General features: G+C 31.9%; 1 protein-coding gene across 3 annotated transcripts in view; it reads left to right on the top strand.

Annotated features, from left to right (window-relative positions):
• LOC132749031 (zinc finger CCCH domain-containing protein 10-like) overlaps positions 1-17480 on the top strand; it is a 219062-nt gene that overhangs the window by 58072 nt on the left and 143510 nt on the right. For all 3 annotated transcript variants that reach the window (XM_060738713.1, XM_060738727.1, XM_060738706.1), the window contains exon 3: positions 6116-6238. The gene's annotated coding sequence lies outside the window, so the exon portion shown is untranslated. The remainder of the gene's footprint in view (positions 1-6115; positions 6239-17480) is intronic.

Below are 17480 nucleotides of genomic sequence, written 5' to 3' on the forward strand. Positions count from 1 at the left end.
ATACATGGTATATACAGATTGCTTGTTCATTGATGGTATTGATGTTACGGTGCATTTTAGGTACCTGACCCAGACAAACTAGCACAGACTGACTAGCACAAACCTAAGCAAAAGTTTGAAACACCTCTGTTAAGCCAAAATCGTCTTTCCTTTTTTGGCGCTAATATTAACCTCAATTGTGTTGGTGCATTTTAAAACCAAACGAAACAAACAAATTTAAAAAAAAGTGAGCACTTTTTTGGCGCCGCCCCCATCCAAAAGATACGTCGGAGGGTTGCCAGAAGGGGGGTGTGCCCCCTTCTGTTTGGGGGGTTTGAAGGGGGGGCGGTAGTCCCCCTCATCGCCAAGAAAATTTTGGAATTGTGAGAGGCTAAAAATGACCCCAGGTCGATCATAAGGTAACGTGTAACCAACGCTGAAAAGCCTTTGACTCTATCTCAATCCCTTGAGAAGTTGCAGCACTTTAAAATAAATTTTGACGGAAAAAATCAAGGCAAAATAGTGATTTTTGGCAATTTTGAGATGTCCCCTCGTTGCCATGGTAACAGGAAATTTTAGACTGAGCATGTTGTTACAAAGGCAATGGTCCAGTCAACATTTGTGCCAAGTTTGATTAGTATTGAAGCATTTTTCATAGTTTCATAGCAGTTTGAACTTGTAACAGGAGGCTTTTCAATGAAAACGGCCATTTTTCACAATATGCTTATGAGGGAAAGGGTTAAGGGTGTTTAGACTCTGTTTAATGTGTTCAACTGAATTTGGTAATACAACAAAATATTAAGTTAGTAAATAACTAAACTGTTTAATCCTTTTTGCTGTTAATATTATACTGGTTACATTTTTAAATCATACAATTTCTTTTGTAAAATTAAAAAAAATCTTTAAAATTGGCTTTTTAGTTTTAACAAGTATTAAGGACTCAGAAAAAATACTTCAAACATGCCATTATTTGCCTTGACATCAAGTAAAAGTTATTGGCTATATATAAATTTGTCAGTCAAATCATTAAACTAAATGTTTCCCCAAGTAATCAAGAGTTACCCTATCAATAAAATTTGTCTAGAACTTCATAGAACTATTGCACACCAACATTTGTCAGATGATATAATTAGCCAAAAATGTCAAGTATTTCCTAAAGTTTGAGATTTTTCGCAGACTTTTTTTTTAAATAATGTGCAAAATCTTATTCCAGCCTCATTAAATAAAAACAAAAATCTGTTTATTGGAAAGACATCTCATGTCAAGCACTGGCACATGTTTTAACTATAACAAAGGTCACAGTGGCTGCTAAATGTTTCAACACTGCATCTGTTGTTTTGGAGCCAAAATAAAACCACCAGGTGAAGACTTGGCAGTGCAAGGACAGAGTAAAGATCATTTCCAAGATACTCTTTCATTGCCTCAGGGATGGGAATTCAGGATTGGGGTAGGCTGATAAACCGGATGTTACAATTGACCGGCAAGTGTTTTCATGATTAGCAAGCCAACACTTTGCTCAGATTTAAGTTGCCCATAATGGTAAAATATTGAGTCTGTACAGTAGATTTATTTATAATCATTAACAGAATGCTTTGAATTGAGTAAGCTTTCCATTTAGAACTTGTGTTACTTATAATATTCTTTGAATTTTAACACTGATATCTGTGAATACCATAACCTTTATATGCTCATCTGGGCTCATGTTATATTTAAAAAGAAAGGAATTCTATATAGAGTACTTGTTATAATTTTATGACTTATGTAGATAGATTTATACACTGATATGATATTATGTTTAACAGCCATAATGACAAAATTATTTTCAGAAACATGGTGAACACAGACCATTGTTGAAGTTCAAAGAAGAATAGAAAATATTCAACAATTTAATAATTTAGTATTACATCATGTGACAACTGATTTATTAAGTATAAACTATTGAAATCCAATACAGAATTAAATCCCTGTCTTTCATAATTATGGAAAGCAGTGTCAACAAGCCATAACAAAACAATGTTTACCAGGAATGGTTTAATGATATAGAACAAGACTGAACGAATTTGTTGAAATATAACAGATAATGAGTGGGTTCACAGTGGAACATAATTTTTTTAATTAAGTGATTAAATGAACTGTTGAATGCACTGCTCTAATAATTATGTTATTTTGATATTGTATGCACCATTTGACAAATGTACCTCGGCCTCAAACTCCCAGGGCAGTGCCGTAATGTGGTTTTGGTTTCGGATGAAAGATAAATTGGGATATTTTAAACTTATATTGCCAATGCTTTTAAGCGAGATTCTACAATTTGACTGTGCTGGCAGAGTACAACTTCTATTAGGGGTTTGATAAATCATGAAGTCAACATTGCAAACTGCAGAAGATTAGCAACATATGCTTTGGTATCTCAGGACAACAAGTAACTTGTCCTGAAACTGTCACAAGACAACACAAATGTAAATGCTTTTGAAAAATCAAAGATAAGATTTTTTGAGGCTTAAATAGGCCTTTAATTTACTCCTGGTTTTAGCTATTTGTATTGATGTAAGCTCAACACATTATGTGTTCGATATCAATTTTTATAATTCCAAATATCAATTTATGTTAGTAAATCATTCATGTAAATGCTAGTATAATTTCAATGGTCCAATGATTTGGTGCCAGCCATTGCAGCTTTATTTATAATAATGGGGCCTCTGTGGGCATTACTACTGTCAGAATGTCAACATCATTAACTTTATAATGTGTCAATGTGATTCACTTGTATTTGGAGGAAATGCCATCAAAACATGCGGAATATATATAATATCATTTAGATGTAAAGTATGAATTTAATGGCACAAGACAATTAATTTAAGTATTTCATATTTGGAAATATTTGATTAATTATGATATATGTTGTTAATCTTCTGAGAGTTATAAAACATTTATTGCATAACTTTCAATAATAGCTTTATGTTAATAAACACATGTGGAAGGCAATATTATGGATCAAAGATCAGTCATTGGTAAATTTTCCCACTTTTCCTTGTTTAGAGTGACATAATGGATGCAAGATTAAAGATGACAATGTATTATAAAGGACCAGCATTATTCGTTAAATTTAGATTGACATATTTTGGATCAAAATTATTTGTTACATTTAATAATTATGACATTGGACCATTATTTAAAGTTGTATGATAAATTTTTCATTATATTAATTGGACCAAAATGTTGTGTAGATTTGGAACTGACATTGGATTAATGTTATTTGACTTTTGGCCATATTAAGTTGCTTTGGGTATTTATAGTGGCATTGGACCATAGTTATTTGTTAAATTTACTGAAAATGGAAGAAAGTAATATGTATTAGGTTACAATAGATTGACATTTGATTAATTTATATTCCTTATGGTGTGAGACCTTGATCTACTGCTGGAAAATAAACTAAAACACTAATGCAACACAAGTACATGTATGGTATGAAACATTATAATGATAAAAATTAATGTAAGACATATTTTTATGGTTAATTGTTTATTCATTTACTTATCATAATTTTCACATTAAAATTCTCAAAAAAATATATTTTAATTATTCAATAAAACAACTTCCATGCACAAAGAAATTTCTATTTATCACAGCAATGTACATTCTATTATCTTAACAGCATCATTTCCCTAACTGCAGAATAAAATACTGAATGTATTTACTGCATCAATAGTTTTACATCTTTTCTTTCATTTTCTATTGCTTGTTTATTGAAAATATTTTCACAGCAGTGGCTGATCCATTAGTACATTATGGAATATTTTCATTCTAAACAAAAATTACAATAGAGAAAATTTATTCGATAATGGATGTTATTTTTTAAATGCTTTTCTGTTATTATTATTGGTTTCCATGACAATCATTTCCAAAAACAGTAAATATTAAGAAGAGAAAAAAGTTAAAAGAGTAAAAAGAATAAATGAGGTATCATCTATTAAGATGATTTCAAGTGTTCTGTATGTAATACTTAAAGTTTTAAGTAAAAGCACTCAATGTGCAGCAATTATAACTCTGTCTAGAATTAAAATGTTAAACTAGTAAGTTGGTTTGCTACAAATGTTATTAATTTGAGGTTTGTTCAAGAAGTCCATAGATAATTTGAATTTATAGAAAACGAAAGGCAATTTTAGCTCAACTATTTAGAGAGTCAGGAGTAAGCTTATTGGCATCTGTGTTAGTGTCAGCACTTTTGCATTACTGTCACTCTTCGATTAAGTTTTTGCGTACAAGTTAGTTACTCCAAAACTTAATTGTATGGGTTGAAACTTGACACACTGGTTCTCTGTGATTATCTTACTTGATGGCACAGTTTCCGTAACTCTGAGTGAACTTTTTACGGAGTTATGCCCCTTTTCTTACTGTTGAGCACTGAGAATAGTGGAGCACACTGTCTATATGGAAGGATTTGTTAAGATTTAAATTAAGGAAGGTCAAACATTTAGTATACAGTATATAAAAATAAGATGTACATTATATTACTGCCTTCAATCAGAAACCAGTATAATTATGCCATAACATGCAGGTGTGTTTTAAACACGATATTTATAACATTTTTGTAAAACAAAATAGGTAATATGGGAGACTATTTTTTTCATGAGTCTTGCTGGTATATGAGCCTTGATGTCAGTTAATGCATGGATATAGGGTGGTTATTTCCTTTTTGGTTTATACTTATATTTTCTGTATTTTTGAATTGGTCTGCATGTCTAGCAGAGAGTTACAACCAGTCAGTTATATTGGTTTAGGGACATTTATAAACAAATCTGATACTGTAACATTGATCTATCAGGTTTTTCCCACTATGTCAACAAGACAGAGAAAACAGAAATAACCATCTGGGATGACAGCTTAGATAAATTACCACATCATCTCTGACATACACCCTCTTGTTAAAATCATGTTTATGTATCACAGAGGATATGTTGATGATGTTGTTGTTTTTGCATCCAACCATGTGAATGCAGACATCCAACCATGTGAATGCAGACATCCAACCATGTGAATGCAGACATGATAAACTGTTTATTTGGCACCTGAAAACAAAAGTTTTGGGTAAAGTAGAGCTACAAATGAAAAACATCCCTTCTCATAAAGAAAGGTTATTGCTTTATTTAGTATTAAGCACACTAAGTTACAACCCAATCACACAGTGTGAAGGAGGCACTATAAATAAATATTTAAGAAATCAGTTTGTCTTATCCTTATTCTGACTATTTGAACCAGATTAGGTATTCACTTGTAATTGAAGTGTCACAAGGGTGCTCAGTAGTCCAAGTTTATGAACCAGTTTAGGTATTCACTTGTAATTGAAGTGTTACAAGGGTGCTCAGTGGTCCAAGTTTATGAACCAGTTTAGGTATTCACTTGTAATTGAAGTGTCACAAGGGTGCTCAGTGGTCCAAGTTTATGACTCTTCCTTGCATTTTGACAAAGTTCTTAATGCACCTTATGTGATTTTTACATTTATTTGAATATCTCTGAAACCAGGAAATATATTATTTATTTCAGGTCATCATGCATCATGCATGTTTCTATGATGCAAGTCTCCAACATTTTTTTTTTCATTTTGACAAAGCTATGCCCCTTTGTTACTTAAAGAAAATCTTTAAATTTACTTTTACTATCCAGAAGAAGTAATAATTTGAAACCTGACATTTAGTGTTACAAGCAAGCACATTAAGCCATCCATTTCTACAATTCAGTTGTATTTTGACATAGTTTTACCCTTGATATTGGAGTCTATGCATCTCATAGCTCCAGCAGGTAAGGTGGTTTTGAGCCCTTGTGTAACTTTGAAGTTTGTAACACCTGACAATAACTAGAGTTAGGAATGAGATATTGTAATCAAACTTGGTATTTAGCAAGATTATTATGAAGACCCCGACTCAGTTTGCTTCTGGACACCCCTGGGTCAAGGTCACTGTTACTAAAAATAGAATAATGGTTTTCGGAAGATAACTTTAGTTTAGAATTATTTGTACACAGTTGATTCTGGTTAAGATCAAATTTTGCTTCAGACCACCTATTTTTCAGAAAGTCAAAGTTGCTGGTGGGGGTATTAATCACCTTTAGTTATTGTTCTAGTTTTTTCTGTTTTCAGGATTATTCAAGTTATTCTGATGTAAAAGAAGAATATCATAAAACCTTTATAGACCTTACAGGAGCCTGTTGTAGTTAGAAATTGGATGTAACTTCATGAAACTAGAAGGACACTATAATACAGGTAAGATTCCATGATTTCTTCATTGATATGCAGATATCCCTCCCTTTAATTTTACAACAATGTTTAACAAATGTGATCAAATGGTCAGATTCATGTTGCTCAAGTTTACATGAAAGCTCATTGACTGGTCAGATTCATGTTGTTCAAGTTTACATGAAAGCTTATTGACTGGTCAGATTCATGTTGCTCAAGTTTTCTGGTCAGATTCATGTTGCTCAAGTTTACATGAAGCTCACTGACTGGTCAGATTCATGTTGCTCAAGTTTACATGAAAGCTCATTGACTGGTCAGATTCATGTTGCTCAAGTTTACATGAAAGCTCATTGACTGGTCAGATTTGTCTTGCTCAAGTTTACATGAAAGCTCATTGACTGAAATTGCACATGATTTGTTTTATAATATCTGTTATAAATTGCTGGAACTCAAAAAATATGTTTACATTATTAGGTAGAACAGTGAAAATAAGGTGTCTGTCTATATGTCCAGGACTCAACCAGGGGTAGTCATGAGCATAATTATTTTATCATGATGATCTGGTTTAAGTTCTAGGAGGCAGATTGAAAATTGATTATTTATTATAAATAATAGCTTTCAAAAACTAGTTTCAAAATGAAGCCTAAATAAACATGTACATACCAAAATATTTAAAACAGCCTTGCCATGTCATACCATTGGCTAACCATTCTAAAGTTTTCATTTTGATATCCCCATAATTGATAATGGACAATTCCAAAAATTAAGGCAGCACAAATCCATTCAATAAATATAGGAAGGACATAGGTTAATTAAGGTGATGCATCAATTAGTTAAGGTTGATTTGATCACAGGAAGTCAATTAATCTTGTGTTGATTTTTACCTCATTTTGTAATTAGAGCTCTAATGTATTCTGCTCTATTACTAATTGGAAACATGCACGGTTACTCCCACAATATTGCACATCATAACTAATTCATATCTAATTAATATATTTTTGTATCTGAATAGTTTAAATTATCACTTTGAACTTAGTTGTCAGTTTATTTCAACTTTGAAAATCACTTGAATTTTAGCACATTGCTTGCAATGAGTATGAACTTAAAAAGGCAAGGGGATTTATTTAAAAATAATGAATGAATAAATAAATAAATTTTCATGTTTTTTTAGCTTGACTATTCAAAGAATAGGTGGAGCTATTGTAGCTACCAGTAGGTAACCATTTGAGAGTGTTACTCCCACAATACTACGCATCATACCTAATTAATATTTAAATAATTATCTAATAGTCAAAGACATAAATAAGATGCTATTTACATCTCTGAATTAATATATTTTTGTATCTGAATAGTTGAAATGATCACTTAGAACACTTGAATTTAGCACATTGCTTGCTTTAAAAAGCAAGGGGTAATATTTACACCAAAAAAATAAAACTACAAGCTACAAGTTTTTTATTAGCTTGACTGTAGAGCTATTGTAGTTATACCAGTAGGTCCATGTGAGAGGGTGGACCAAAATTTGCACAGAAAACCACTACCATTTTAAACAAGCTCAATCAGGTCTATATCATTTGCACCACATGCAACCTATAGAATTCCAATTTTAGCTATTTTAAAAGAGATTGTTGTTTTTGGTGTAACTGTATATAATTGTAGAATGATGGTAGCAGCATTGCAACACTGCCGTCACATGACAACATGCAACATTTCAATCAAGGTCATGATTATATAATGATAGAGAACTTCTGTCTGCTAGAGAAAGCACTTTGCATAAATAATCATTGATAATACACTTTTATGCTTTCTAACAAACCTATGGTGAATAATAATAGAAATTTATTCTATGATTTAATCTTCATCTTCTTTTTGTCTCTGTTAGTTTTAGTTCAAAGTCCTTGTTGATAGAAAGATTTGTATTTGTTGAAATATTTTAACAGTATTTTTGTATTTTTATGGTATTTTTGTATATATTACTTTAACTTAAAGGCCTGAAAAGAACTACAGAGAGGTTTTTTGACATGACGGGACTGGAAATATATATTTTTTTTGGATTGATGTTTCATTTTGCTGTAGGTCTTGATGGTTTACTTATGTGTCAGGCCCGCCTCAATGTCTGCACAATTTATTTAGTATGACCAGACTTTATAATTATCATGTCTCTGAAATTTAGATTTTTTATATGTGTATAATGGTTTATATGTGTATAAAGGAAGTGACTCATGGACTGTTCTAAATTTAAATTTCAAGATTTAGCAGGTATATTAAACCTACTATATAGATATAGTAAAGTTTAAGGACAAAATGTCAGGTTGTCAGCTTTCTCATTTCTGTTGTGATTATTGTTGTCATAGAAGTTGTTAATACAACATGTAAATTATAATAGAGAATGATGTACTCTGTCATTCATTTATTACTTAACAGTATAGTGCTGTCATAATAATGTCGCCAATTTTGAAATTTTATTGGATATATTGGCTATATTTGTTGTTTATCCTTGTTAATTGCCAAAGCTGATGTAATTTGCCCAAATAAATAAAGTTTTAAGAAATGATAATTCGAAATAAATTACCAGAGTATAGATGACATATTATCATGCAGTTATACTATCATAACGAGTTGACTAAATTGTGGTCATATGGAGACAAGTTATTTAATAAGTTACAAACTTTTGGAATATAGATAGCATTACTGCTTGTGACAGGGCCAGTGGTTTTCATTTGTCAACTTTCTAGGGAAGCAATCAGCTCTATTATATAGTATGGAGCTTGCATTGTAGCCCAGAGAATTATTAAATGCATGTTTGTGGTATTTTAGCAATTTACTCTTATTTGATTTGTGAATTAATGCTGGTTGATTTGTTGATCACTCCACAATAAGACTCAAAACTTGAGAACTCTTTATTCTGAGGAGCATTATATGTCGAATATAATGTCGAAAATTCCACTATTCTGTTCGTAATTACAAGTAGAATTTTAGAGAATTCAATGCAGGACTAGTAGAAAAATGTTGCCTGCACCTTTATAGACTTAGAAGCTACGTACGTGTCCTACAGAGTGAGTGACTCTCAAAATATTTTTTCAATGCCTGCAGTGAAGGACAAATTCCAAAACTGTTGATAATGAAACAAATTTTCTGTATGAAAACCTCAATAAAGGACAATATGTTGGTGTTGTGCTAGACTAACTTTATAAATGGAAACTGTCTGGTCTACAGAGGTTGGCGTTACGAGTTCAAGTTCTGTATGAGGTACATTTATTTCTGAGCAAAATGTCCTCCATCTTTGCTGTAAGTATTTATGTTGTAGTGCTAGAAGATTCTTGCAAAATGACAGGTTTGAACTAGTACAGGGTTTTTTGTTGAATTATAATATCTATCTGCTGGTTAAAGTGATTGGTCTAACAATTTAGAGGCATTAAGTCAGGTATTTAGAAATGAAGTCAAAGACCTATAAAGAACATTGTCAACCAAAAGGCAGCTCTTTGACAAAATGAACTCACTGATTAACAATTAAGGAATTTTCTACACACCTTTTTTATCACATTACAACATAAAGATTTTTTGTTTTTGCAAAACAGATTACACATGAATTCATTTGGAAGTATTTTTTTAAGCAGCACTTGCAATTTATTGGACATTTAGAGGCATGGACATGAAATGATTTTAGGTAAATATTTATGATCATGTCTATACTGCAGTTGTAATATATCTCTACTGTCAGGTATATTTCTGTTTTTCCTGTCTAATGTTGACATAGTGAGTAAAACATGAATGATATCAATGTTATGTTTGTTTAGAAATGTTGCAGAAGCTGTGTAATGTTGTGGTCTATAACAGACTCTGTATTTGCATTATTGCAAAAAATGTTGACAAAATGAGTAAAATTAAGAGGATATTTTTTCGTTTGAGTGAAATATGAAATATATTTTCAGGAAACATGATAAAATGCCGCATATTTTCACGAGCCGGGACGAAATATGTTGCATGAAATATGTTGCATTTTATCATGTTGAGTGAAAATATATACCATATTTCACGAAAAACGGAAAAATAACCTTTTTATTTAATTTCATCATTCAAAGAAAATTGGTTACGAAACCCCTCGCTTGCTACGCAACTGCAATTGTACAGCGCGCAGTAATATAATTATTGTCTTAATGTTTTGCACACGATATTTAACGCTACGTTGTGACAACTGTTTAAACGTCTGTACAGCATTAATGACTGAATTAAAGATATTCGTGTTCGGATTTATTTCCTTAGTTAGACGATTTTCTATCATTCTAGATAGTTTTCAAAACAAAATTCAACAAAAAGTTGTTATGTATTTCAAACAAAATGGCGAAAGAAGTCCCTTAAAAGAGATATGAGTTTTGACTCCGCCCACTTTCATATTTATTTTTCATATTTATTTTAAAGAATATGAGATATGTTTGACTGATATAGCAACATATTTCATAGGTAAAATTAAATAAATTGCAATGATTGATTTGATAATATATATACAACGTATATTATATGGAGCCAGTAGCATTTACTTTTATTTTGGGACCATACACCACTTGTCTGTATGTGTTTCATAATTATGAGGTTCAAAGATAACTGTGGTATGAACACAGTTGCTGATGATTCTAAAAATGTCTAAATGTTAAATTCAGTGCTTTAAAGCCTGTGCTACAGGGTGTAGAAGGTTACTACTTAGCAAGCATTAATTTACAACTGCTGTCCATTAAGAAGCTCAAACCAGTGCAGACCAAGATCAGCGGTATGTCCATGTCATCTAATCCTGATCTGCACTTTTCAATGTTCATTCTGTACAAACATTGAAAATTTCCCTGAAAATGATGAATGGTTATATCTGGACTGAAAACTGGACAAGTCTATTAATGATATTTAGGGTGGTAAGGCCCGGTCAGAACAAATAAATTGATTAATGACTTCAGCAACTGTAAACTGAGAGATTATTATAACTGCTAATAAATGTAATAGTAATATTATAAATCATGATATTTAACCTTTGAATGCTTCTCTTTTAGAAATTGTATCATCATAAAGCCCTTGTGACACATAAATAAATGTTGATGACACTCAATTAAGAGAATTAATTAATTCAATCAACTTAAGTGTTAGCTGTAACATGAAAATCAAAACAGTTGGTGTGTGCATTATTACTGCAGAACTTTTTTATTGCCATGCTTAACTCTTGTCTTTTAATGTGTATCATAATTGATTTGCCTTATAGCAAGATAGTCTATACTTCTATGGTTAACTCAATTATGAAAATATATGATGCAATATGATTTATGTTATGAAATATTACAAAATATGAAATATTGAAATATTATTATTATGATATAAACATATAATATTTTAATCAAAGTTCACTTCAAACCTTCAACAGATCAATTAGACAAGTTCAAATGTTTTATTTTTTTTAGATTTATTTATAGTAGTTGGCTGGTGATTTAATTAACTAAAGTGATGCAAAACTTTAATTGTATCCTAGAATACCTGTATGTGAAAATGTTATTTTCATCCAATTGCACATTATGTTTTTTACTATAAAAAAAACTAATAGATTATCATAATATACACATATAATAGCAATTATAATGTTCAGAACTTCAGATTTTCCACTTTACAGAACACTATTTACAGAAATCATTGTCATAGAAACCAATAATGATAACTGGGAAGCATTTAAAACATGACATCCATTAACTTAAATGTTTTCTCTAACTCAACTTTTTTGTTTGAAGACTAGTAATTTCTGGTGAGAATGAAAATATTCTATAACGTATTAATGGATCAGGCTGCTGTGAAAATATTTTCAGAAAACCCCAAACAACCAATAGAGATAAAAGAAAATTTATAATGCAGTAAAAAGCCCCAGGTATTTTTATAGATTCTGCAAAAGGAATCCAAAAACAGTCACGTATACAAAATTTTACATTAATTCTACGAATTTTTTTAGGCTAATATAATAAAAAATAAACAATAAACTAGACAGTTTTTTGATTCATGCTTTACGTTGCAAAAATCTGCAAAGTTACTAATGCACTTGTTTCTATATATGAACTAAGTAACAACAATTATCAATGATAATTGTTTTTGTTTTTTGGATTGGACAATTTTTTTTTTTTTTTTTACATGAAAACACCATTCGATTTTAAAGGCAACCGCCCTGTGCCCGAATCGACACCAGTTTTCGAACGTTTATAGCCGGATCCCCAGATGAACAAGCTCCGGGCTGTCATTGTTTTGTTGAACGGCGATTGTGCAGCTTGAGTTTGTTGTAATTGCTGCTTGAGTTTTATGTAGTTGCCTAAAAATGTATCTGTGAATTCCTTATAGTTGGGCAAGAATGTCTACCCAGATTATTATTAAGGAAAAGGCGACCGTCCCGAGTCTTTAAATGCTTTCTGTGACATCAATTCAGCACAAAATCTCCTTGCAGCAGTTTCATTCATGGCTATGCAAGGTATCAGATTTTAAATTGCCCGACCTTACTCAATAGGGACATTTTAAGGTCATTAGGTCAAAGCTCAAGGTCACAGTGATACGGTGCACTCCTTGTCCATTCAGTTACTTGATACGGAATAAAGCTTAGTCTAATATGGCTTATATTACTAGGTTGGCCAGTTGATTACCTGTTTTTGGGTTTTTTTTAGGTTATTTGGTCAAAGGTCAAGGTCACAGTGAAAATTAATGAAAAATCCTTGTCCAATCAATAACTTGTGAAGGAATAAACCATGGTTGGTTTGAGAGGCGTTATGCCCATGGCCAGTAGATATTGAAGTCATTAGGTGTCAAAGGTTAGGGTCACAATGGCAATGTAAAACTCTTGTTCTCTCAAAAATTTTGAGAATGAATAAGCCTACTTTTGTTGACATTTGTAAAGAGATATTGCCCACCCCCCCACCCCCCATTGATTTTTAGGTCATTAGGTCAAGGTCAGAGTGACACTTGAAGTAAAATCCTTGTGTAATCTATAAGAAGAGGATCCTCAGTCATAGTTTTGTGAAATTTATCAATTACATAATGTATTACTTAAGTAAACTATTTATGTATATCTTGCTTATTGATATAAACACTTAACATTTTTAAAATGTGTATACATATTATGTTAAAAGTGAAATGTAATGGGGATCATGAGTGGTCTAGTGACACATTTATTTGGTCAAATTATACAGAGAATGTGACAAGGTCAAGGCCATACTTCATATTAATGTTCATACTTTCTGCCTCATCTATTTCCTTTAACATTTGAAGGAGTCTCTTTTAAGAAGCATTGTTCAATGATGACACACTAAAAACCCAACTGTTACAGCTTCAAAGTCAAGGTCAGATACTGCGGTTGATATTACACAGCAGTCCTTTAGTGTGCTCATTATTTAATGAGCTTTTTTTTGTTTTATGCCACATTAATAAAACCTTTAAACCTGTAGGAAATAATTGACATTTTTGGATAATTGCGTGACATGACATGTTCACATGCAATCATTCTATGAAGTTCTAGATAAAATAAAAACCAGCTAGCTCCAGTTTACTAGAGAAAGCACTTAGTATAAACATTATTAGTGATTTGTACAATTTATGCTTGTTAATTGATGGATTTTAAGGTAATTATCTTTGTGAATAAAGCACTGACTCAGTTATTCCAAGTCTGAAATAACTATTCAAAGCTCATTCTGTAACATTCTTTTTGTGGAAAAAATCTGTTTTCTTAAGTACAGTTATGATTTTTGTTACTTTCTTATTAGATTTACAAATAAGTTTTTTACTTCAGAACATTTATGTTTCACAAAGATATAAAATTATGCAACAGACAATATCTTACTTTATACTAGATTAGAACTGTGAAGTGGTAAAATATACAATGAAAAATTTTTGACCAGTTAACATGTTGTTTTCATATCTAAATGGTCATTATCTAGAGTTTTTTAATCCCTTATATTTATCACCACTGAATTATATATGAAAACAGAACATACTTTTTGAAGATAATACAAGTGATTATTCCACTAAGAGACACATTCAATATCTCTTAGATATTTTCAAACATTCTTTGATTTAATAACTTAATTTATATACTAACAAACATTCTGACAATATTACAGACATTCTAATAAACTTGATCAAAAGAAGCATAACAAAATAGTTTAACATTACTTATGTTCTTATTAAATGAAAATATAAGTTGTCTTGTTAAGATGTTTCTCTTTTATTTGCTTATTAAAATTGATATTGAATGCCATGGTAACATAATTACAGTCTTTATGTGGTAATTGTGCTATAATATGTGAGATTTGCAGAAATATTTCCTTGAATTTCTTGCATTCATATTGTGTTAACACCAGACTAATTGTGTCCTAATGCTTCAGCTAATTTAAAGTACATGTATCCATAGCTTGTAAGAATGACATAGTATGAAACTTTTAACAATGTCATAATGTATAGCTTATACAAATAACAAATAAAATATATTGCTCTACAAATCTCGAACTTGTATGAAACAAATTGTCTCTGTTATATCTTTTGTGCTTTTTTTCTAAAAAAAGCCTTAATGTCTCTCCGGTTGCATGTCCGTCGCATTCAGTGCTGCAGCACTTTAATTGATTGATAATCAAATATCCTCATACCAATCGAAATGATCTGCTATTATGAACGACGAAATGGCCCGAGAAGTTTCTACCGCCCTTTCACAAAATCTTATTTCATTCCATAAGGGGCATTGCGCTTTGGCGCAGACGCCAAAAATGAAAATGGATTTTAATTATGTCATAATCTCTAGCTTATACAAATTACATAAAATGAAAATGGATCTTTATACTGTCCTAATGCATAGTTTGTAAAAATTAAATAGAATGAAAATAGATTTTAGTTATTTAACTAATAGCACCCACTTAGCTCAGTAAGGATTAGGCAGTGGATTAGCAATCCAGGGGTCACATGTTGGATCCTTGGTTGAGGCATGATTTCTCTGCGAAAATTTATCTAGGATATTGAGTCTTGGATTTTTTGTCTCTCACCACTTTAATAAGAAGTCTTGTGAGATTAGTAGTTAAATTGGCCATTTGTGAAGAAATTGGTAATTACAGGTAAGTTATCCAGGGAACTGGGTAAGTGTCAAGTTCTTTGTTCCTTGTAACAGGAGACCAGTGTTTCCAGTTGATTACTACAGTAAGAAATGGGATATTGTAATTAAACTGGAGATATTACAAGTTTATGTGGACACCACACTTAGGAATGCTTTGAGCCTCAAAGGTCAAGGTCATTGCTAGTAAAAATGGAAAAACTGTTTCGAGTCCATAACTCAGAGAGTTAGGAAAGATCTTTTATAATCAAACTTAATACATACTTGATATGTAGCAAGCTTAAGTGGACATCTACCCATGATCTAGGGTCAAGGTGACTGATACTAAAAATTAAAATAAAACTGTTGAATGGTATTCTTTACATAGCATTTAAGAGTCTGTCAGTTTATGAAAAACTAATGGCAAATTTGATGTTTCATACAGGACTTATCCCCTCTACATTATTTCCTCTACTGCTGCAGTAACATTATTTTCATAATTTTCATATGTCAATGAAGCTTAACAGTTCTTCTAGCAGTTCTTCTTTTTCCCTCTCCAAACTGAGGCATATGATATAGTTACTATAATATCACATTTTGATTGTCTAAATTTATTTGATAATACCAGGTGTGGCAAATGAAGCCAAGCAATGCAATGCTTTTTGCTCCTAAGAATTGTTCTTCTTGTTTGACATTTTTAATCACAGTGTACATAACCTTTATAGGTTAAAAGGTTAAAATAGAATTGTTTTCTATATGTAAGTTTATTCAAGTTCCTTGTACTTATATATGTAGCAGGGAATCTGTAAACCTTTTTAGCTCACCTGAGCTTGCTCAGGGTGAGCTTTAAGGATTGGTGAATGTCCGTTGTACGTCGTCCGTCATACATCGTACGTCCACAATTACTTGTGAACACTCTAGCGGTCGCATTTTTGCCTCAATCATCATCAAACTTGGTCAGGATGCTTATCTAGTTGAAAGCTCGGATGAGTTCGAGCATGGGTCATCTCGGATGAAAAAGTAGGTCACAGGAGCTATAAATAGAAAAACCTTGTTAACACTCTAGCGGTCACATTTTTGCATCAATCATCATCAAACTTGGTCAGGATGCTTATCTAGTTGATAGCTTGAATGAGTTTGAACATGGGTCATCTCGGATGAAAAAGTAGGTCACAGGAGCTATAAATAGAAAAACCTTGTGAACACTCTAGTGGTCACATTTTTGAACCAATCATCATCAAACTTGGTCAGAATGCTTGTCCAGTCAATTGCTTGAATGAGTTCGAACATGGGTCATCTCGGATGAAAAACTAGGTCACAGGAGCTAAAAATAGAAAAACCTTGTTAACACTCTAGTGGTCACAATTTGGACTCAATTGTCATCAAACTTGGTCAGGAAACTTGTCTAGGTCATTGCTGGGAATAAATCGAACATGGGAAATATCTCGGATGAAAAACTAGGTCACAGGAGCTAAAAATAGAAAAATCTTGTTAACACTCTAGTGGCTACTGTTGTGATCCAAATATTCTGTTAATTGGTCTGAAAGTTTGTTTTGATGATTTCTAAGTCAAGATCGAACATGGGTCATCTTGGATGAAAAACTAGGTCACACCGCCCAAATATGGAAAAACCTTGTTAACATTCTAGTGGTCAAATTTTCGACTCAATTATCATCAAACTTGGTCAGGATGCTTGTCTAGGTAATTGCTTGGATGAGTTCGAAATCGCATGTGAAACTAGGTCACCGGAGCTAAAAATAGAAAAAATTTGTTAACACTAGTTGCTACTGTTTTGATCCAAGTATCCTGGAAATTGGTCTGAAAGTTTGTTTTGATGATTTCTAGGTCAAGTTTGAATATGTGTCACCTGGGTAAAAAACTAGGTCGCACTGCTCAAATATGGATAATCCTTGTTAACACTGTAGTGGTCACATTTTTGACTCACCTGTCATGAGACTTGGTCAGAATGCTTGTCTAGGTAATTGTTTGGATGAGTTTGATAAGTCAGGTGAGCGATCTAGGGCCATCATGGCCCTCTTGTTTTACATTACACTTGCCCTGAATTAGTAATGACAAAAATTTAAACTGATAATATTAGTACTTTATAAATGTCAATCATATAATTTTTCTATGTCAAAGAACACTCAGAGGTAACTTTTAAGACAATAATTAATTGGTAACATTCATTGCTAA

This window comes from Ruditapes philippinarum, unplaced genomic scaffold (assembly GCF_026571515.1).
Source record: "Ruditapes philippinarum isolate M1 unplaced genomic scaffold, ASM2657151v2 ctg1384_1_1_1_1, whole genome shotgun sequence".
NCBI classification, from domain to species: domain Eukaryota; kingdom Metazoa; phylum Mollusca; class Bivalvia; order Venerida; family Veneridae; genus Ruditapes; species Ruditapes philippinarum.